This window comes from Amia ocellicauda, chromosome 1 (assembly GCF_036373705.1).
Source record: "Amia ocellicauda isolate fAmiCal2 chromosome 1, fAmiCal2.hap1, whole genome shotgun sequence".
Taxonomy (NCBI): domain Eukaryota; kingdom Metazoa; phylum Chordata; class Actinopteri; order Amiiformes; family Amiidae; genus Amia; species Amia ocellicauda.
The window spans coordinates 49062640-49085772 of record NC_089850.1 but is presented as its reverse complement, the minus strand read 5'-3'; the positions used below and the strand labels follow the sequence as shown (position 1 = coordinate 49085772).

Here is a 23133-nt window from a genome sequence, read left to right as displayed (position 1 = left end):
AAAGAGCATCATTATGTCAAGCCAAGTACGGTGTTCCAGCCAGAAAAGTCATTGTGAGCAGCAGTCACTCCCACGGGAGCATGGCGGCACAGACTGGAGCTCGGACTCTAAATATTTCATTATCTCTGCAGCGCTAGGTAGTCTCTTCAAGGTAGCACAGCCTACACCAACAATGACAAGTGAACTCCAGTGAATTAAAGAGTAATCTGATTATGATGCTGGTTTGCTATGTATCTTAAATCCACTGGAGGAAAATATGAACTTTCATCACCTATTCTTGTGGAAAACACACCACAAACAGAAGATGCATGATGAAAAATAAAAAATAAAAAAATAAAAGTCAAGAGCAGCTCCTTAGAAATTGCATCGCTAACACCTCTGTTTGGACAACTGGAGCACCGAGCAGGGAAGTGATAACCCAGCTTTTTGATTCAACAAACACATGACTATGTCCTCCTCTTTCCATAAATTCTATCTCTAATATACTTTACTTTAAACTTCTAATATACCTGGTAGCATAGTGTAACAGAATTAAGAAATTAACATCTGGTGTGAAAACATAAATTATACTATCATCATCCAAACTTCAGACCAGATTATTATTACTTATTTTTTTAATTGACATACCAGTCAAATAAAAATTAAAAATCCCTGTTGCTATTACACATTCCTGAAGGGACACGATTTGCCATCGTGGATCTTTGTAAATGTAATTAATATGCAAGTCACAAGCCAACGTACCAATCCACTGCAAGGCAGTAAATATAGATAAATGAATACATAAAGTGTGTGTGTGCGAGATAGAGAATTTGTGATGTATTTCATTTTACTTATATATAGGCCTATATATTTTTCAAACAATCAGAATAAATTAGATATCTCATTAGGTAGATGGATGAAATCTGTCCAATAATATGCTGCCATCAAATATTGAAATTGTAATTTGTAATTGGCAGAAGGGACAGAGTTTTAATTTGGTTTGCTTCTTTACCTTGGATTTTTCACCTTTGCTTTTCTAATTAATTAAAATGAATTAGTAACAACACAAGACTACTTACCATTCAGATTAGGCTGAACCTTAACTGTCACTATCATGAGACAAATACAATTGTGTTTTCTTTCTTTCTATTTAGGGGGGCTGTCACCCGCTGTAGGTAGTGTATAAACTGTACAACTACAACTCTGACAACACAATTCATTTCTGTACCTAAAAATGTTGTTTTCATTGTTAGCCAGTTTTTTGTTTTGTTTTTATCATGCATAAGACCATTCATCTTCCTTCACTGAGGCATAATGGAAAACAACAGAGATATCACACAGCAGCACTGGCCTGAAACCCCTTTACAAATGAGAAGTACTTTGAAAGTATGCCCAGTGCAGTGCATGCCATCCAGGACTTTAAACAGCAACAACAACGGAGATGGATTCAGATGAAGCAAATGTACTTTTCACTGATTCCTAATGTGACACAGAAATGCACCATACCTGGGCAATAAATCAGACGTGATGCTGTTTTGTTTTTGTTTTGTTTTTCTCTTGTTCCAATATGGTATTAGTATGGCTGCATACAACACTGAACCAAACTGTTAAAGAAAACCCAGTTTACAGGCAGCACACACGGGGAGAAAAATCTGGGGAGGTAAATGTGCTCCTGCAAATTGCCTTGTCATCTCAGGACTCTGCATTACTTCCTCAGTGCATCACCTGTGCAGAAAGTCTTTAAAGGTGTCTAGCCAGTAAAGGTACAAGAATCTCAAAACCGTGATCAGAGCCCTCACAGAGGTTGCTGATGCTAAGGTTCAGACCTTTAACCCTGCCCATCTCTCTTCAAGCCCAGTCTCTTAACTGGGGTAGCATGGGATTGTTTCTGTACACACACTCCAGATGAAATGCCAAGAGACTCACACAATGTTCATGGGTGGGAAAATCCCACAAGCATCTGCGATTATAGTGAATTATAGTGACAACATAAAAACTTAAAACATTTTTTTTGCTTTGCTTAAATGCTTAAGGGTTTTCATTAATGCATCTCCCTGCTGAATTTAAGCTATTTTCATTCCAATTCAATAATTGACATTAACAGCTACATTGTTTTCAAAACCCAGTGTTGTGAGCATCCCTTCGTGCATACCAAAATACTGATGGATCTACTCTGCCGTAACCACTGACAGGAAGCGTCTGGGCTGAAGTTCCCATTGCTGGCTGCACGTGGAAGGCAGTAATGAGAAGTTATGACACGGCAGATAGGAGACTTGGCATATGGCTTTTTAAAAGACCGACTGAGACTTTGGAGGAAATAATTTGAGAGAGATATATTGTGCTAAAGTGCCATCAATTCCACAAATTGGGATTTTATGACATCACATGAATTATTTAACAGTGAGGCACTCATGTGGATTGACACCAAAGACGTAGCATTAAGTAATAACCAACACATACTGCAAGTGTGTAAAGGGGATCAGAAGAAGCACGAGGCAGCAGGCCTCTCTTGCTACCAACCTGCTGGATATCACTGGCAGCCTCTGAGGGGAGAGGGAAGGGGAGGGGAGAAACGTCAGTGAAGATGTGGGGACTACCCCACAGGGGGCTTGTGGACTATGGCTGGGGAAGGGTATCACAATGACTCTCCCTCACATGACTGGCGAGTTTGTGAAGAGCAGTCTTTGGTTTTAACATTTTTAGAAGACGTTCATCTTTGCTTTATGTCAGTTTCCATCCCTGGCTGCAGACACTTGATTCGAAAACAGATGGTTGACAGAACAAGCCTGTAGTGGTTCTCCACTGTACGGACAGTGGTTTGTGTAGCTCCTAACACCAGTGCAGGGTCTAAGGGATGCAGGGGCCTGCGAAATAAAAATGCATACATACTCACCAACGAAATAATCACTGAAACAGGTAACTTTCATTCCCTGTTACTCCTACTCTCTCGGGTAAGAATGGCATTTTCAGCTCTAATTTACCGAACGGCTGCTTTTTCTCTGAGCACATTTTCTGCTCGGTTGTTCTGTAACCTTCAGAGCCCGTCATTATTTGACCAAGGGTGGAAGCAAAATCATACCTAAACAGTAGTGATCAGCCGAACCTGAATATGAGTCATCATCTGTATGCCAGAGCATTCTTCATCAACAAAAGGTGGCACTTATTCCTAAACAATGTATTTTAGGATACGTGCAGTTATACATGGTATCAAAATGCTACTGGCAATAAAATTTGATAAATTTCAGCCAAGATGAGATTATCAAACGCATTCCAACACTGCATGTATAATTAGAGGAGTATCATTAATCATGTGTTTCAGGGCTGTTTAGAGTAATGAGATTCCGAAAGTATAATTTATTAAGCCAGTGTGGCACTAAGCACTCTGTTTATTACACAGAGATCTTCACATTATTCCGAACGCACTGACTGCTGAGGAGCTCTCTGCTTTTGATTTATTTTGCATCGTGTTTGAAGTGCAATTACCACACGTTGTATTATTACCCCCCCCACCCAACCCCACCACACACAAAAGAGTGAAAGATTGAAATGCACATATTTAGGAATATAAAATATTGAACTTGCTAAAAATAGGATACATTTTTGACAAAGGCCTTCCCTCTCTGTGGAAGTGGTGCTGTTTACACACCACAGCACAATCTTGTCAAAATACCACAGAGAGAGTGTGCTACTACACATCATACATCATTATGTTGTATTAATTAAATCACTTACATTTATAGTGAATGATGACTATTTCCTAAGGTAATGACTGCTAATCAAATCCCTTATGCTTCACCAAGGTTTTCTCACTGTCACACTTAATTATTATTGTTTTAAACCTGCTATCAATAATAATAGCTATAAAAATAATAACAACAACAACAATATACCAAAGTGCACTTAAGCCTGTGTTGGTATCAGGGCTTCTGATGGTGAGATAAACGGGAGAGAAAGGGATGCAACACTGCAGACGCTGACACACAAACACAGCTGTTGTCGAGCCCATTTTGACATGGTATATTTCTCCTAATTCAGTCGAACACATGTATAACAGCCAGAAAACGGTGCACAATGGCTGAACATTCACTGAAACAGGACAGGACAGGTTTTAATGAGTGGCATTAGCAACACTTTAAAAGAACCTTACAATCCCGACAAATATATATTTTTATAATTACTTATAATTCCTTTTTTAATTTGAACTGTTACATTTGTATTGTTTGTTTCATTGTATTCATTTTATTAGTATTATTTATGACCATGGCTAATAAACTGACATAACTGGAATTTTAGTCAAAATGTTGTCCTCTACGGTTTTGTTAAAAATACCACCAGTTCTAATAATGCATTTTCTCTTAAAAAAAAAAAAAAAAAACTGTCTACAAATCATGAACTCGCAGCTGCCACAGCAGTTAAGCACATCTGGTTGCTGAAACTTCAATTACATAAGATTAGAATTAGATTTTTTTTTCCTCCAGGACAAGGCGGACCTTACAGGTAACCAATCACAGTTTAACTAATTACTGTTTATACGCTAACCAATTACATACAATGCATTTCACCAGGTTCCTTTACTTGTAAGGGGTGAGTCAGGTCTTGTAGTTGATCAATGTTTTTCACACGTTGAATACTGTGTGAAAAAAAAAATTAAATTCAATCTGGCACTTAATCATTGCAGAGAAAAACACAGACTTCTGATGCGATTAAGGTACAGATTAAAGACTGAACTCTGACCCCCAAACCCCAGTGACACATCCTCAAACCAGTACCTACACTGGGTGGCATTTGCTTTTCCACCCAGCTAAAAGCTGCCACCAACCAATCATTAGAGAACGCTTCATTCAATCCAGCTCAAAAACTGAAACGGTATCCCTGTACTATACTCTCAAACTCATGTAGGCCTACAATGTTATTGTTAAAAAATATGAGAATACAGACAATATATACAAAACCCTCTCTGTATTGCATTTATACTAGTGGAACTAAGTAGGAATGACATGCATTGAAGGGGTACACTGAATGGCATTAAATGGTATAAATAAGCAGAATTACTTATTATGCCGACTTTATTAGATTGCTTATCTACATTCAAAATGGCCGTCATTGGTATGTACTTTTAGAGGAAAATTAAGTCACAATGTGATGCTTCAGTAATCAAATAGGTTCCTGGGACTTTGTGATGAAAAATAAGAAATAAACATGATGAAAAAAATAAACAAAACAATTTTATTTGATATTGGAAGTGACATTCAACAGCAGTTAATCTTCAGTTACAATTACAAGGACAAGAAAATATATTTAAATGTGTGAATCCATTTGCGACTTCGCGAACTTTGTGAATGTAATCAGAAGACGTCGTAGGGAAAGTGATGGAATTTAAATCAGAATGCAAATGCCAGGGGAGGAGAATGCATGGTTATAATGGAAAAAAAAAAGACGACGTCACAAAAACAGTAATAAATGCTCTATCACAATATGCCCTTGAAGACATTATAGTATTAAAGCTAAGATACAATAACAAAGAAACCATGGTGCTAACTGATTGCATAGGACATGCTAGAGGAAAGATACAAATCGCTTCAGAGAAAGTTGGAAATGAAATCAGTGATGCGAAAATCAATTATTTGTTAATTTACGTGTTTATTGTTTGTTTGTTGTTTGGTTGATATATGTATGTAGGTATGTATGCTTCTAGTTTTTTAAGAAGAAAATCTGAATGAACAGAGCTGAAGTTTGATCATAATCAGGAAAATGGTCTGATTGAAATAATTAATGTTACCATAAAGCATGGGTCTCAGAAACCAATAGGAAGAATTCCTCTCGAGGGCTTTTGGCAGTATCTGGATTCACAATATCTGAAAGGGATCTTTTGAAAATCTTTTTATTTTCCCCAACAGCACTCCTAAATTATGTATGGCTATATTACCAGAACAAGACCAAAGCTTTGATTTGCTCCCCCCTCACATGCTTGTGAAGCGATTTGATCTCCGGAACACATGAGATTCTGGTTCTTTGACGGTTTCTAGCCGTTGCTTTAAAGTGCAGAACTTCAAATGAAACGCTTTTATTAAAGAAAAAAATAAGATTTCAAAAACATTTAACACGCAACAGCACAACGCTCTCGAAAGCTTTCATAATGCGCTGTTAAATCACATTTCCATGTTGCGTTTCAGATGGAACATTTCCCAACATATTTGACTAAAAATATTCTCTGGCAATTTGGTTGGCAGCTGTATTTATTCCAATACTTTATCTCTTTCCAGAGATGAGCTCTGCTGCCTTATAAACAAGTCTAACTGACAATGCCAATCACAATTGTACCACAAGGACAACTCTCCTCAATCAAAGCATACCGAGACATCTGGCAATCTGTGCTATTTGAAGAAGCACAAAGTCTGTAACCAATATCATAGCTACCTAGTGGAAGTAGAAAAATTAGGTTTCTGCTATGAACAAACCAGATGGAATATTGCTTATATGAGATTTAACTGAATTTATGTTTTTTAAGGTCAGTTAAAAAAAAAAAAACTGTATGCAGCAGCACCCAAGTACCTCAACCTCCTTAAATAAGATTGAGAAATATAAAGTTGCTAATGATCTATATACCTTGAGGGAGAAGTAATGAAACTACAGCTGCTCCTGAAATAAACCAGGTCACAGGCCATAGGAAAATCTAAAGACAGCTTAAGTGCAGCAGACAGGAGATGATCCTGAGACACTAATACCAGGGGACATGATATGCTACCACATCAAAGCCAACTAAATCAAAATTTTCCACAATTTTTACCAACAGTAAACTGCCAGTCTGCTAAGGCACGGTATAAGTTGTGTTTGTATCTTTACATCAATAATCAGAAGTAATACTGTATCGCCATGCTTTACTTAAATGGGGAATCATTTGAATATATTGACTGTGAACAAATATAGACTTTGTATGTATTTATTTAATATAATTATTAATTGAGAGTTGGCAGATGATGAGCACATCTTGTATTGCTTAGGCTATATATTAATGATATACATTTACATTGAAACTATACATGTTTAGGTATCAGTTAACAGAAAGGATATGTTTGTAAACATTTGTATTACCTAGATGTTAACCCTTATATTGTATATGAAGATATAACAATGGGCATCACCTAAACAGCACCAATTAGGCACAGATGAAATTAAAACATTGGCCCACCCACCAATTGAACAACACAGTTTATCATATTGAAAGCTCAAAATGTGATGACAGATTAACATTAAGTAAAGGGAAGAATCTTCTCTGAACCTAACTGTTGCCATTAAGTGACTGCGACTGGGGCCAAGTCTACTGACAGTAAAAATATTTGAACTTAAGTGATGCCTGAGGCACAGATTTCAGGAGATCTGAAAAAACATTTTTGAGGGTTAATAATTTTCGACACAAAATGAAACCGTGCCAGCGAGGAAGGTGATAATATGTATTTTAAATAGACTCAGAACTGTTCATAAGACTGAATGACTCAAAGCAATACGTTTTTTTTTTTTCACTGCTAAAAAATTAATTTACTGTCTTACTTTTCTATCTATCTTGCTCTGACACCTCATGCATTAATTACTACTTAGTCTAGATGCCACAGATGCCACTTTTAGCAGCTTAAACTGTGAAGCAAAGGGATGAATACAGGTTGTAAGTGAGCAAAAAAGAGTTCACTTCTAATTCGATTCCTAACTGGTAATGTGTTAATTAAGAACCATGTCACTGTTTACAAAAATGTAGCACAATCCAAGTGGTCATTTTCCCAAAGGTGCTTCAAAATGCTTTTTAGTAACCCCAAGGATAGTGTATGCACAAGTGCGGCTGAAATTACACTGATGAGGTAAGACTGAACTGAAAGGGAAGGCACGGAGAGGATGATTGGAGCTGACAATAAATGTCTCAAGCCACAAACCAAAGCATAGACTTTGCATAAACTATTATTTGCAGTACTTGATGCTCCCAAAGACGACACAGCATGGAAACAGAACTTAGAGAAAAGCTGTGCAAAAAGTCTTAATGCTTGGATCAGAATCAAATATCTTCAAACAAATGCACTTGTGAAATGTGACAAAGTATTTTATACATTGCCTTGGATAAAGGACTCTGCCTAAAGACAGAATATCATTAATTATCATCATCTTTAAATCATATGCTATTTTAAGGCTACACACATCCACTGAATTACAAAAGTTACACTTTGTTTATTAGTTTAAAGTATAGATTGGATAAGCTCTGGTGTCTCTGTGTGTTTACAGATAAGAAGTACAGTCAATAGGTACTGCAGGCTTACACTATCTGAAGACAAAAATAAGTAATTAATTTTCATGTTATGAAATATGTGTATAGCCCTAAATAATTTGCACAATACTCTTTTAAATGTAGAGCTTCACTTCCGCTGGGAGTACAATCTTGGCATTAAAAGATCAGATAAAGGAAATAAATTAATACTGAGTTTCTTTAAGAAAAAAAAAAAAGAAAAATCACTGGGCAGTTAAGTCAGAGCTAAGCTAATTAGCAGCATCCTGAATATTATAATCCACAGTGATAATTAAAATCTAGGCAGGTTAATTGGTCATTTTAGAATTGATCGCACCCAAATTCGTAATCACTGCAAGTCTCAACATCCCACTTAGATTAAATCCCATTGCCCAATGTGAGCGCCAATGACACAATCCAATTACAGGGTATTACCTCCCAGAGAAAAATATTCCACAGTTTACATATTACAATCCTACTGCTCCCTGAAAGCCCATACAGGTGCATTTGTAATGGCTTTCTCAGTTTTAATGGCATCTCTCCTCAGGCTTACAGGTCTCTGACTGCAGCAGATAACACATCTTCGTATAAACGAACATCTATGCTATGTAATGACCTCTGTAAAGATAGATAGATAGATAGATAGATAGATAGATAGATAGACAAACAGACAGAGAGACAGAGAGATGGACAGACAGACAGACAGACAGACAGATAGATATTTCCCTGGTGGTAATAAGTAGTTTTATTTGAACAATACTGAGGTAATGTGATGTACTGAGGGCACTGAATTCAATACCTGGAAGCTCAGCACATGTTTACTTGATAATGACACTTAGGGGCAGTGTAAAATCTTGTAATGTTTCAGCACTAGATTCACACATGATCCCTTGTGCAAATCACCTAATCAACAGAAAAGTGAGTTGAAATACATATGCAGTCACTTATTGGAGAGCTTTTGTAATTATTATATGTATATTGATATGCACATACAAAATGTTATACAGGGTGAATACGAGGTCGTTTCTTGCAATCTTCTCTTCATCACCTCTACAGCTCACCTGGGATATTAAATAAACATCCCCACACCTACATGCACTGGCACACTTAGCAGGAGTTTCCATTAGAGGGCGCCACTCAGTTCACTGCACCGCCACGGAGTCGCCTCCAGACGCAGCACGCACTTCGCCAGGAGTGTCTGTTTCTATATGAACCACGCTTATCTCGTCTTAATCTTCTTTGTGTGTGTGTGTTTGTGTGTCACTGGGAATCTATTTATAGCGCAAAAACCTTTGGATTTGGTCTGGGCTATTCTTGCAAATGCATCACATCACACTACAGCAAGCTTATCAGGTCCCAATTGATTCTCTCTCTCATATTGAAGTCTGATTTCTACAGGACTTTAGAACATTGCCTTTCCGCAGTCTTAGGTCTTTTTCACAGCAAAGACTGATGATGTCATATTTTGGAGCATGATTCAAGGCAACACAGACACCAATACTTCCTGACCATTAATGTTTCTTTCTCCCAGAGTTTTATTTTCTCCCATTAGTTTTTCAATCATTAGGTGTTAACAGAATGTATTACGAGCAGCCTTCAGGCACGCCAAATACCAACATTGGCAGCTGCTGAGCGAGAAATATAAAAGAAAACAGAGATTCAACATCAGCTTGAGCAATCAAAGCAATACATGTTGATGGCACTGAATCATATCTGCAGCAATCAGGGATAATTGAGTTTCACGGGATTCGCAACCAAATTTTATCATTTTTCCTCAATTAACACTACAAAGAGTTATAGCAAATTGTAATTGAGCCTGTTCTGGAAGGAGACCTTATGAAAACAAGATTTAACTTTTCCTGTTGTTGTACTTAAATCTGCTCATTATTAAAACAGACCAGTTCCTTCAAACCTCAATCCACTTCCAGCATCAGATCTCATGTGCATTGCAGCAGATAGAATTGGGCTCCACAGGGAGCACACCTGGAGCTCCAGGATACAAGGGAAGGTTTTCAAAAAAGAGCATTCAGGATCTCAGGATGAATAATACACACAGACACATATATTTGCGTATGTGTGTGTGTGTGTGTATATACAGTACTGTGTAAAAGTTTTAGGCAGGTGTGAAAAAATGCTGTAAAGTAAAAATGCTTTCAAAAATAGACATGTCAATAGATTATATTTATCAATTAACTAAATGCAAAGTGAGTGAACAGAAGAAAAATCTACATCAAATCCATATTTGGTGTGACCACCCTTTGCCTTCAAAACAGCATCAATTCTTCTAGGTACACTTGCACAAAGTCAGGGATTTTGTAGGCATATAGTCAGGTGTATGATTAAACAATTATACCAAACAGGTGCTAATGATCATCAATTCAATATGTAGGTTGAAACACAATCATTAAAAAAAACAGAAACAGCTGTGTAGGAGGAATAAAACTGGGTGAGGAACAGCCAAACTCAGCTAACAAGGTAGAGTTACTGTCAAAAGTCATTCACCATGGCAAGACTGAGCACAGCAACAAGACACAAGGTAGTTATACTGCATCAGCAGTAATTTCAGAATAGGCAGAAATTTCAAGGCAGACGGGGGTTTTCCAGATGTGCTGTCCAAGCTCTTTTGAAGAAGCACAAAGAAATGGGCAATGTTGAAGACCGTAGACGCAGTGGTCGGCCAAGGAAACTTAATGCAGCAGATGAAAGACACATCATGCTTACATCCCTTCACAATCAAAAGATGCCCAGCAGTGCAATCAGCTCAGAATTGGCAGAAAACAGTGGGACCCTGGTACACCCATCTACTGTCTGGAGAAGTCTGGTCAGAAGTGGCCTTCATGGAAATGGCAGTAGGTGCTCTGGACTGATGAGTCAAAATTTGAAATGTATGGCTGTAGCAGAAGGCAGTTTGTTCACCTAAGGGCTGGAGAGCGGTACACGAATGAGTGTCTGCAAGCAACAGTGAAGCATGGTCGAGGTTCCTTGCAAGTTTGGGGCTGCATTTCTGCAAATGGAGTTGGGGATTTGGTCAGAATTAATGGTCTCCTCAATGCTGAGAAGTACAGCCAGATACTTATCCATCATGCAATACCATCAGGGAGACATCTGATTGACCCCAAATGTATTCTGGAGCATGACAATGACTACAAACATACAGCGAAAGCCATTAAGAACTATCTTCAGCATATAGGAGAAGAACAAAGAGTCCTGGAAGTGATGGTATGGCCCCCACAGAGCCCTGATCTCAACATCATCGAGTCTGTCTGGGATTACATGAAGAGAGAGAAGCAACTGAGGCTGCCTAAATCCACAGAACTGTGCTTAGTTCTCCAAGATGTTTGGGCCAACCTACCTGCCGAGTTCCTTCAAAAACTGTGTGCAAGTGTACCTAGAAGAATTGATGCTGTTTTGAAGACAAAGGGTGATTTGATGTAGATTTTGATTGATTTTTCTTCTGCTCACTCACTTTGCATTTAGTTAATTGATAAATATAATGTATTAACATGTCTATTTCTGAAAGCATTCTTACTTTACAGCATTTTTTCACACCTGCCTAAAACTTTTGCACAGTACTATATATATATATATATATATATATATATATATATATACATACACTCACCTAAAGGATTATTAGGAACACCTGTTCAATTTCTCATTAATGCTATTATCTAACCAATCAATCACATGGCAGTTGCTTCAATGCATTTAGGGGTGTGGTCCTGGTCAAGACAATCTCCTGAACTCCAAACTGAATGTCTGAATGGGAAAGAAAGGTGATTTAAGCAATTTTGAGTGTGGCATGGTTGTTGGTGCCAGACGGGCTGGTCTGAGTATTTCACAATCTGCTCAGTTACTGGGATTTTCATGCACAACCATTTCTAGGGTTTACAAAGAATGGTGTGAAAAGGGAAAAACATCCAGTATGCGGCAGTCCTGTGGGCGAAAATGTCTTGTTGATGCTAGAGGTCAGAGGAGAATGGGCCGACTGATTCAAGCTGATAGAAGAGCAACTTTGACTGAAATAACCACTCGTTACAACCGAGGTATGCAGCAAAGCATTTGTGAACAACCTTGAGGCGGATGGGCTACAACAGCAGAACACCCCACCGGGTACCACTCATCTCCACTACAAATAGGAAAAAGAGGCTACAATTTGCACAAGCTCACCAAAATTGGACAGTTGAAGACTGGAAAAATGTTGCCTGGTCTGATGAGTCTCGATTTCTGTTGAGACATTCAGATGGTAGAGTCAGAATTTGGCGTAAACAGAATGAGAACATGGATCCATCATGCCTTGTTACCACTGTGCAGGCTGGTGGTGGTGGTGTAATGGTGTGGGGGATGTTTTCTTGGCACACTTTAGGCCCCTTAGTGCCAATTTGGCATCGTTTAAATGCCACGGCCTACCTGAGCATTGTTTCTTACCATGTCCATCCCTTTATGACCACCATGTACCCATCCTCTGATGGCTACTTCCAGCAGGATAATGCACCATGTCACAAAGGTCGAATAATTTCAAATTGGTTTCTTGAACATGACAATGAGTTCACTGTACTAAACTGGCCTCCACAGTCACCAGATCTCAACCCAATAGAGCATCTTTGGGATGTGGTGGAACGGGAGCTTCGTGCCCTGGATGTGCATCCCACAAATCTCCATCAACTGCAAGATGCTATCCTATCAATATGGGCCAACATTTCTAAAGAATGCTTTCAGCACCTTGTTGAATCAATGCCACGTAGAATTAAGGCAGTTCTGAAGGCGAAAGGGGGTCAAACACAGTATTAGTATGGTGTTCCTAATAATCCTTTAGGTGAGTGTATATATATATATATATATATATATATATATATATATATATATATATATATATAGAGAGAGAGAGAGAGAGAGAGAGAGATCCTGTTATTTCAGGAATATAAAGATATTCTGTCCTGACACACCATGGCTTGACTGAACCTGTGTACCTTTTCACTGTGATATATCCTAACACCGCCCACCCAGTGTAGAAACTGAATTGTGCTGTTATAATTCATGTCCCTACGCACACCTTGCGTTACTCCTGAACAGTCCACAGTGAAACCGGGGTCAGCTTTAATATGAGTCACATAACGGCACAAAGATATCGCAGATTCTCCTCCTGAGCTGGAGGTGAGGAAGACTGATGCTGCAGGTATCCATGAAGGCTCTCTGCAGGCCCTGTGGGACAACCCTGGCCCTGGGGGGGCAGTACTGCACATCTACTTAGCTCCATCCATCCCTGCCTGTTCCCAACCCAGAAGCCATGCTTAACAGGCTACATTTAGTAAATATATGCATCAATTATGTAATTACCAGTTGAGGTGGGACAAACACCAGAAGCCAGTGCCAGCCCCCTGGCCCAGGGTGGCCCGTGGCTCTGTGGTGCGGCTCTAGAAACCTGGCAGCAGTGAAGCTCTGAGCCCGTGTATATGGAGAACCACTCTCCACAGCTAGCGTTGCGACTGAGCCCAATTACCTGCTCCATTATGCTAACGTCCTTGGTCAATAGCTCTTCTTGACCCATTTGCATAATGGAGCGGGCAATGAAGCATACTGTATTAAAATAGAATGGTCATTATGATGCGATTGCACACGGCATTCTAATGGTAACATTCCCCTTTGTATCGGGGAGAAAAAACAACCTGCTGGTTACCAAGAGCAGCGAACAGAGCCACAGATCTGTTGCATGCGACATCAGAGCTACGTCAAGGTTAATGAGTTGTTGAGCTCGAGAATGGCGCTCCACTTACCACTGCCTCCAGCCCCACCCTCCCTGTCTAGTCGCGCCATTACAGATTTATAAAGAAAATAATATTAATGAAAAAAAGCAACATTCAGGAGAAAATTATAAGAAGTGAGCACTGCCAAGAGATATTGCTGCAGTATTTAGTTAATTTAAGCAAAGTGAAAAAAACAATCTGTTGAAGGCAGGGGGAGTGAAGGATGTGCCATGTAATTACATTCTGATGGAAGCGCTGAACACCATTTCTCAGCTCCTGAGCCTCGCCGTCCCCTGGCCGCCCGGCTGCCGTTCCGGATGGCCGGCTCTGTCTAATGCAGCCCCACGCAGCTAGTGTACTCACTCATCTGTGTGACTGATATCCATCCCTTATTGTTTCAGTTTGTGCAGTGCCTCTGAGTTTAATCTGTGCGTGGCATTATCACATTCCACTGGGATCCCAGAACTGGTTCACCGAGTGAGACATTCTGACTTTTTGACTCTGAGATATCGACTGCCGATAACATGATTGAGTTGTATTACGCTGCTGGCTCATTTCAAGCACTGATAAGCATACCATGCGAAGCCCGGCTAAATACTTTTTTTTCTTCTTTTCTTTTTTTTAAATGACCTTGAAGGAAGGACTGGCAAGGCGTCTGGCAAGGGGCAAGGCGTTAGCGGTGATTGCAGGTGTCAGGAAGGCACTCTAAACACTACCTGTGTTCTGCGTTAATCTCAGATAACCACTTCACCTTTATTTACTGAGCCGGGATAACACCCGATTAGGCGAACTGCAATGCTGTTTCACTCGCCGTCAATGAGGCTGCCGGCAACCCTGTTGTCAGAACATAACAAGCCAGGGAAGGCTACCTGATCGTTGCGACACATCCTTACCAGATACAAACTGTACTGTTCCAGCCATTCCAGGCAATAACTGCCAGGACCTGCTCAGCCTGGTGCTCTGCTGGGAGTTGTACAATTTAACCATGGTCTTCCTGTGCAGTACTTTTAACTACAGACGTTAACCTTGCATTCAACATGGGATCGATTGTTCGTTACCTATGCATGCACCTGTCACAGACTCAAGTTGCCATGTCTGGATGTTAAACGAGACAGAGTTCTCAAAGTCAATGTGCCACTTGCCACTGATCCTGAACACATAGACATGGTTTGCAAAGCTCTGTACAGGATTTCTTAAATATATCTTTGAAAAACAATAGGAACGTTTCTCTGAGAAAAATAAAACACATCAAAACAAACAAAACAATTCATAATTTACCAGTGCATAAAATCCCTGGCAAAAGTACTGTACATTGGTATTACAGTGCCTAACTAACTAGAAGGGAATGGCTGTGTGCAGCTGTGACTCGGCGTTACATGTACGGATTCACAGCTGCAGCGAAATGGACAGCAGCTCGAGGCAATTTAATAAACTCGACAACAGAGCCGATTACGCCGTTAAAGAAACTAATTCAACACAAGCAGTTGTTTTTAAAAACCCACCAGTCTATCCCCACCAGCAGAAACAATGAAAACAGCAGTCAAAACAATATATCAAACAAATTGTAAAAAATATATGATTTCTGTTCTTCAATAGGGTGAGTTTGGTTGTGTGAAGCTACCCATTCCAGCTAAAAGAGTACAATCTGCTTCTGAGAAGTTCAGCCAGTCCATTAGTACCCAGCATTGGTAATTAATCAACACTGACTATTTAACAGCTGACTGACCTCTGTGAACACTGTAATTAAATCATTTCAGCTCTGTCACTGCTGCAGTATTAAAATGTATGCCTAAACAAAAGAAATGTAAGGGGCTAGAATTACAGTATCAATTTCAAAAGTGCCTTCGCACTCCTACAGCTGACGAATTTGAATGACTCCACCCCCCCCAATTGAAACGAACTGACCTTGATGTAAACGGCACATGCAGCCGCCTGTTCGGTTCAGAGATAACATTTGGGTACGTCTGCTGAAGGAGGAGTGCCGAGTGTCCTACACATGTGCCACTTCCTCTCTCACTGGAGAAAGACAGCCCTCTCCTCGGCCTGCAGTGTTACTTCACGGGCAGCTGATGGGCAATTTACTCGCAATTACACTCGAGTGGGCGACGGATCAAAGAGAGATGCACAGCAGTACGGGTTTCAACAGTTGCTCCTCCAAACAACAGTTTATCATACTGATGAGATATCAAGCTCTCAAGCAGACGTCAATAGAGGGGGCCGTAGGCTGGTGCCGAGCTGCGGGGATTTGTTTCTGCTCAAACATCATTAACACTGACGGATCGACCCAAAGCCTCTTGAAAACTTCCAGCTTCCCCTCGCCACAGATGTTCTCGGTGATAACACTGCACCAGCACAATTCCACTGTTACCATGACAAGGGCGATTAACGAGGGTGATTAGTAGTATTGGTGGTAGTGACCTACTGCTACTATTGTTAAAACTCTTACTACTACTAATAATAATAATAATAATAATAATAATAATACAAATAATAATGATGTTGCTGTCAAGAGAGTTACTGTCAGAAAACAAACAATGTAAATCTGATCAGCGATTCTTTAAAGCACTATGTTTTCTGTTTTGGATCACCTGAATGAATACTATTAAAGTTGGGATGTGTGGTCTGGAAGTACCTCCTACTGGATTTTGCCATTGCCCAGGAAGGCCTCTTTCAAAAATAGTGTATCTGAAGTCATAAAGAAAGATAAAATCCCCAGTTTTAAAAAGAGCGATGACTGACAACCTGTAACATCCTGATTTATCTCCTTCATCTAAAACATTAACACAGAGATGGAAGTGGAGACTTAGCTAGGATCTATTTAAAGTTGAGCCAACTAGCTGTGTCATCTGTCACTATTTCAAAATGGTCCTGGCTGTACAGGAGGACTAATTACTGCCCATGAAAAACCTCCTCACGCCATTTCAAATTCAGTCATGTGGCGGGTGGGACTGGAGCAGGCCTTTGCATGTACAGATGTACAGCATTGAAGAACCCAAAACGAAGCAATCTGCACTAAAATTTATGGGTGGGTTTTTAAAAGACAGTACCCAAAAACGCCATTCACAGGACCAACCGTCATCGGAGACAAAGACATCTCTGGTGATGAGAGAAACGGGCCGGGAAACCTGCGGGGGTCATTGGTTCTGCATGTGGAGCCAGCATCTGACATACCATATTGTGCACTTACCTGGAAGAGAAGAAAAGAGAAATACACAGGCATTACGGTCTACACAGAGAAAAGGTACATCTTATCGGGATAAATAAACTATTTCATTCATCAACAAATAAAGTAACAAACAGACAATCTGATAAACAGAGACATACTATTAAGCACATTGTTTGGCATGAGACCTAAAAGAAGTCCAGTGTGAACTACTAAATAAACCCATCTTTTTCAGATACAATTCTAGCTCCAGTCCATATTAAGACTAAGGAGATACAGAAAGAAAACAAGGACAGAGTGGAGTCCCTTGACAAATGGAAAGCAACAGAGAAACACAATGACGGTTTGCAATTGTAATGTTTATCATAGCTCACTTAATTGAGTGTGATGCATTGCAGACCTTCAGAGGGTCTGCAGCATCACCATGGCATCTGTGAGTCCACAAAGGGAAGACAGGGCAGATCTGGAGGGAGGAATGCAATGAGCAGGAATCCACAATGCAGAAGAGCTGCTAGGGTAGCTTTGAGGAAGCAAGGTCTTTCAAGATCATTAACAGGACACAGAAGAGCTGAGTATCAAGACCTAGAAACCACAAAGCATAGCTAATGCCCAGCCAGGCCAGCTCAGATGGGCTCCTCTTTTGTTGTCACACAGCACAATTCAAAGAAAGCCATCTTTCCCCTGCACCTTGGAAACACTTTAGTCACATGTGGTAGGTGAAGGGCATTTTACACTAGAGATCTTGTCAGCTCTAATGGGCTTTCCACATGCGCCGTGGGCAGACTGCTCAGGACCGCAAACACTCTCGACTCGGGCTTTGTTACTCACACCTCTAGATGAGAGTGCTTTTTACTTACATCTCTGGTATGGTTGATTTGAAACTGATGCAATGCCCGAGTGGCGGAAACATAACTGCAGAACAAAATTGCTAAGAAATCATAAACACCCAGAGCTTCATTTATTTAACTTGTATATATTTTTTTTTCTTCTCCCACATGCTTGGTGCATATATATCGACCAAGCGAGCTTTGCTTCTCCGTGACACTTCATGTCCGCTGACTGGCCAAGTCGAGGCAGAGCCGTGACAACCCTGATTGAGTGTGAGTCACTAGAGGCCACAGCTGGTGGTATGACAAGATATGACCTCTCTGTAATGCCATGGAATTCTCTGGTTGTGGAGTTTGACTATCCTTGTCATCTCCCAACGGTCTACAATTTTCCAGATTTTTTGTTCTCAGGTATTTCCTTAAAAATGTGGGGGTATTAATTAGTTGCATGTTTACATTCCAAAAGGCAGACTGCAGAGAGGGCTAAATATTCAGGATTTCTGGAGAACAAATGTATTTTACCAATTCAGAGGGGGGGAAAATTGAGAGTCCTAACCAGAGTTCCACTTTATTGTTTGATTTAATTTATGTATTAATATATTTATTTAAAACTTGGCCTCTTTCAATTCTGATTTCACATGGCTATTTATTTTACAAGCCATCTGTGTAAAGTAGTGCGATTCTCTGAGCAGATGGGAATCCATATGGGCAGAGCTTGCTGGGTTCTTTGAAGTTATTAATATTCTGTCTGTACGGCGTATTCAAACTACCTGAGAAATTCTTCATTCCATGCAACACTACTCTGCTCTAGCTCCTGCTGCTCCCTGACACTCCCATACGACTTGAGAGTTATTTAAGCATGTACTTAAAGAGTTCAATAATACAACGGGGGAAAAAGGGAATCTTGTCTTGGGATATTAATTTGCTACGATGTACAAGACAAAAAAAATCAAACCAAAAAAGAAAAAGCTTTGCATATTCACCACCAAACACAGTGTCACATAAGTGTGCTGTATCCCTCCATTCACACACAGCTCCCCCATCCCTGACACGTCTCCCTATTGATCTGTTTATGATGTGTGGTTGTCTTAAAATCCACGTCTTCCAATATGCTGCTAATACCAATGACAATTACAATTGTAGTGAAAGGTAACACAGTCTGACAGGTGGCTCTCTTCAGTGAGACCTTGTGCTCTCTCACTGAGAGGTGGCTATAGTTGCATGGGCAACCCTAATCTGTGGTAACCAAGGATCAGACTCTGAACATCTGAGAGGAGCACCATGTTTAGAAATCAATCAAAAGGAGTCGAGATCAGTTAATGATCATGGCACATGTCTCAATCTGGCAAAAGTGCATCAGCTCAGCTGCGCAAAAGAGATCAGGCTACCTGTTAATTGCTTGCGATTTAATTTTTCCACCTGTTGCACAACCTATTAATTTCCCACCTGCAGATGTGCAAATCAGGTGTTTTCTGTATGATACGCTGATGCTCTTTTTGCACTTTTCACAGTTGTAAAGGAGGAGTTGTAATGAAGGGGAAAAACCACAGGTCTGTGATTCTCATTAAGCACTTCCTCCTAAACTGTGGACACTGGACCATATGTATGTATGTATGTATGTAATCAAATATGTAACAAAACCTAAAAAGTATTAGTTTACATAAATTGCCATTTCATCTGCAACGTGATGACATGGCATTACCCATGAAGCCTATTCTTAATTATCTTGGAGATTGTGTTGTTTTTTAAATGGACCTCCTTAAAGAATTGCCTTGCGTCCTCAATTCTCAATGGGCAATTAAACCACTGAGGAGAAAGCAAGAGATTTTCAATTTCACACCAACTAACAAAGTGGCCGTGCTAATTCTGGGGCACGCCGAGGTAATCAGTTGCATGTATTACTTTGTCTTAGTAGAAGCGTTCCACTGGTACTTCAGTCTCAACGATACAGCAATTAAATTACTGTATGTAGGAAACATGTGATACTAGCAGGATGCAGATAGCTGGAGCCAAGAGTTCATGAAAAAGACCTGAAGAAGCTGGTTTTCTACTAACTCAGCAAAGCAATCAGTATTACCGTGCATCTTTTTCTATTATTATTATTTTAAGTATTAGTAGTTGTCATGGCAGCATAAGTGGTAGCAGAATTAGTATTAGTATTAGTAGCAGTAGCAGAAACTCTAGAGATACTTTAACATCAGAACAGTGTTAATCAAAGTGATGAGCACTGGAAACAAAAACAAATTTTGAGTCTTATGAGCCTGATAAACACGAAGTTCTCTTGGCCTGTCCTATGTTCATGACAGAGCAGTGCACAATCAAACTGACTTCACTTTACAGTAAACTGTAAGCTTTGTTTTCTTAAACATGGTTTGATTGGGGATAAAACCATCACCACCAGGACAACCAGCTCTTCAGCCAGCTTCCTGCTTCATGTTCATTTCCTCTATGAGACGTGAGGAGCGCAATAAAGCTGGATTCTGTGGAGAAAATTGTTCTCGTTTTATCTGCCTGAGTATCATTGGATGCCACAGGATGTTGCTTTAAATTATGTTCAATTACAGATTATTAGCTTCTAATCTACAACTTTCCATCACAATTATAAGTCCATTTGACTGAACTGTTTCGCCCGGCAGGGAGCTGCACGTTGCCTTTTACCATTTCAAAGCCTCTTTTTGTTCGCACAGGGTCTAAGATCACTGTCCCTGAGGCAATGAAAGTGGCAATAGGTAAATCCACAGAGTCCAACTGTGGAAGAGCAGCCCTAGGCTCTCTTCAGCACATATGTTAAGTCCTTGGTCCACTGCACAGCTCACAGTTCAAACACACTGTACCATAACCCTTCACCTTATTAGCGTTGTTTGCTCAATCTATACCTGGAACTCTATATTTGTTGAAGAAACCTGTGAGTTCATGGGCCACCAAATAATAATAATAATAATAATAATAATAATAATAATAATAATAATAATAATGCACTCCCCTAATGGTCAGGATGCATTTTCTTCCCTGCTGCAATAGTGCATTGCAGGGTGTATCTTGCTTGGTGGAGGCTGCAGGTTTGAGGCAGTTGGCCAGTCACCCAAAAGACTCTGACATTCCCAGAAGCAAGGGCGATAAGAGGTTCCATCTGAACCCGCTTGCCATATCACAGCAGCCCAGCAGACAGATACAGACCAGGTGCAACTGTATCAGCCCAGCCCCATGCAAACACATCAGCTACAGCCACCACTGCACCCACAACCCTCTCACTGTAGTCTGAGCTTCATCATCAGAATGAGATGGCATATATATATATATATATATATATATATATATATATATATATATATATATATATACACACACACACACACACACACCTTTTTTCTTTTGAGATTTCACTTTCTACCTGTGAAATTATTTACATATGAAGATATAGTGTTTACCCTACAGAAACAATACAACTAATGACAATATTAATAATCATAATGAAGCAGTAATGTAACATCTGTGTCGCAGGTCTGGGTGGGGTCCTGCTCACAGCGGGGTGCAGTTTCTCCAACCCTAACCAGGAAGTGAGGGAGCACAGTGCAAGTGTGTGGTTCCTCCCTGCATCTGCACGGCCCCTCTGCTCCTGCTCTAATTGCCTTGTTTCACTGCAGCACGTTCATCACGTCTCATAGAGCTGCCGGCCACCATGCTGGGGGTTATATACAGTTAATAGGCACAGGATTTCATTTGCTAAAAAAAAATAAAAAAAAAATTGAGCAATTGAAGTGAAGCAACATTAGGACCACTGAAAAAATGATGTTTCACAAATATACATTTAATTGGTATGTGCCGGTTTCGTATTCTACAAAAGAAAAATCATTTCACTCCTATTAACCTTGTGCAAACCTCCGGCTGTTTTGCTTGCTGGTGGATTAAAAACGTACATTCACAATACCAAAAAAATACTCAAATGATTTCCCGCTATGAAATTCAATCTGATTAATGACAGGATGGGATCTTAAGATTGAGAAGTAAGAAGAAAGGGTATCAGCAGCTTGTAAAAGTGGAGAGGGAATGGGGAGAGGAAAAAACTAAAACCATAGCAGTACAAGCGATTTCATGGGAAGTTCACCAAACAAAAAGTCTCAAGAACACACAGCTGGTACTGCTCTGAAAATCTAGAGGGCATGGATTGTCTTAATATTTAAAGTCATATGAATCTTTAAAATGACAGGGTAAACTGGCGGCAAAAAGAGCAAAAGGTACAACAGGGAGCAACGTGACATTTGTGCACCTGAATTGTTTGAATTTGTGCAGTACTTTTTGTAAAACAAAAAATGTGTCACTCTCTGAACGAGGGTTCATTAGTATGCCGTTGTGTTCTCAAGCAACTTTCATGAATTTGCCCTTGACACAACAAACATGTCTGCTGCAGAATGAGTGTATTACAGTAGACACCTATTCAAGTTTAGCAAGTGCATAGAGTAATAGGTGGTGATTTTCCTCCGAGAACCACAATCTATGTATTTATAGATGCAACTTTTCAACAACATTCATCCCCAAATAAGAGTCACCCCTAATTACTCATTATTTTGCATTTCCAGTGCAGATCTCCATTTTGAACTTGATATGTTCTGCCTGAAGGATTTATTTCCCCAGCGTTTGTCTGTGCCGTGCACTGGAATCAGTCTTTGATCCATAAACCTGTGTCTGCCATGACAAGGTAAACCACTGAAATATTACACACTTTGAAAAATGTATTTAGCCTGGAATCCTCCAACTTGCAAAGTGATAGCCACTAATTAATGTGACTTTTGACTGCTTTGTATGGAGAAATATTTTTGCGGAAATAAACTCAAGCACACGTACTGATTTATTGAAAGGCCCTGTGTAAGAATGAAAGACAGTGGTAACTTTTACAATAATGGAGATACAGTTCAGGAAATAGACGGACATGTCATTTCCCATGGTAAATTGCAGGTCATGTTCCAGGATTCAATTGACAGTTTCTTTATGCAAAAGCTAAGGTATAGAGCTTAATAAAGCGCCTCTTTATTCAGGAGCTAACCTGACTATTTTCATATTCAACATTGTGGATTATCACTATTCTCTATGTTGTACACATGGGTTTTGGAGGCAGCATAAACACATGTATTTAAATCAGTTCAGGATTTCGAGTTC

The 23133-nt window shown here is 39.8% G+C and overlaps 1 protein-coding gene across 1 annotated transcript in view; it reads right to left on the bottom strand.

The window, feature by feature from the left end:
• The window catches only part of ntm (neurotrimin), a 360902-nt gene that overhangs the window by 224400 nt on the left and 113369 nt on the right, over positions 1-23133 (bottom strand). The gene's annotated exons all lie outside the window — the stretch shown is intronic.